The 1,700-nt window shown below is 35.4% G+C and overlaps 1 pseudogene; it reads left to right on the top strand.

The window, feature by feature from the left end:
* Positions 1–296: 296 nt before the first annotated feature.
* Positions 297–1,317, top strand: LOC129429960 (trace amine-associated receptor 4-like; annotated as a pseudogene).
* The last annotated feature ends 383 nt before the right edge of the window (positions 1,318–1,700 follow it).

The following is a 1,700-nucleotide window of genomic DNA, read 5'->3' as shown; positions in this document are numbered from 1 at the left end:
TTATACCTTCATTAACCTTTAATTCAGGGAAAAGTTTTTTATTCTAATCTCATGAGTCACAATGTTTGTGTATCACTTATTTACATATACAGCTTGGGGGAGGGGTTGAGACCTGACCTGAACTGTATATATGAACACATCCGAGCTATATCTCATTTGTGGGAGTTATATTGAATGAGCATGTAGTGTATTTATGCATTGAGTGTATTGCCTTAACCATGTTGTAATTTTAAAATGATTTGGTTTAAACTTTGGGTTATATTTTTCTGCCTGTACAAAAGATGTCATATAACACAATGTCTTTCAATGAGACTGAGAATATTCTCCGGTGTTATCCTTTACATCCAGACTCTTGTCCTAGAACTCATCGGTTCACTTTTGTTAAACTGGCAATGTACGCTTTCATGTTACTCATGATCCTCATGACAGTTTTTGGGAATCTGCTGATCATCATCTCCATCTCTCACTTCAAACAGCTTCAGTCTCCAACTCATCTGATAGTTCAGTCATTGGCTGTGTGTGACTGTCTGCTGGGTTCACTGGTGATGCCCTACAGTATGGTGCGATCTGTGGAGGGCTGCTGGTTTTTTGGAGATGTTATTTGTAAAGTTCATTCTAGCTTGGATGTAACCTTCTGTTTTTCTTCTTTAATACATCTTAGTTTAATATCTATTGATAGATACTGGGCCATCTGTGACCCTCTGAGACACAAAATGAGGATCACAAACAACACTGTGACTGTATTAATAACCCTTACATGGATCTTTTCATTTGTGTACTGCTTTTCTGTTGTGCTTTCAGGGGTGAATGCTGTTGGTTTGGAAGCTTATATATTACAGATGTCTTGTTTTGGTGGCTGTGCTGCTTTTTTTAACAAAGAATGGGGACTAACTAGTTGTATCTTGTTTTTTATTATTCCAGGAACTATAATGAGCTCTCTGTATATCATCATATTCAATGTTGTAAAAAAAACACACAAAGGTTTTGTCAGAGAAAGTGTCTGTGACCACCACAGGTGTTAACAGTCAAAGCTCTGCACACAGAGAAAGAAAAGCAGCTAAAACTCTGGCTCTTGTTATGGGCATTTTCTTTATCTGCTGGCTACCTTTTTCTATTACTGCTGCTGTCGACCCTTTCTTTAATTTTGTGACCGCAGCTGATGTTTATGAGGCTTTATTTTGGTTTGCCTATTTTAACTCAACTTGTAATCCTTTGATCTATGGATTTTTCTATCCTTGCTTTCAGAAGGCCTTTAAGACTCTCATCTTCACTTATATTTGTGGATTCAATCAATCAGATACTCTGACATTTGAATAAATATGGTTTCTGTAGATAAATAATAACCAGTTACTGAATACATGTTGTGAAGCTGATAGTGTTGATTTCAGAGATATTTAATTTATTTATCATTCTTTTTATGTAGTTTCACATGCTATAGTTTATGTATGCTTAAATCTTTTGCTAATTTGACATTATTGAAACATGCATACATAAATATTTGAGTCTAAAAAACTCCAGGCCTGTAATGATCTCAATGGGAAGATCATTCATATTAGATCAGTCATTATAATAAACAACAGAGGTTAACACAAACTGTGCCAGACAGTTTTAGATCTGAGATCTGTATATTACAACTGTTTTCAACTTGTCTTTTAACGTCCTGACCTCAATAGTTTGTATGCTTTCTGATTTGAGACATG

Source organism: Misgurnus anguillicaudatus, chromosome 18, assembly GCF_027580225.2.
Source record: "Misgurnus anguillicaudatus chromosome 18, ASM2758022v2, whole genome shotgun sequence".
Lineage (NCBI taxonomy): Eukaryota > Metazoa > Chordata > Actinopteri > Cypriniformes > Cobitidae > Misgurnus > Misgurnus anguillicaudatus.
This window is presented reverse-complemented; position numbering and strand designations above follow the sequence as displayed.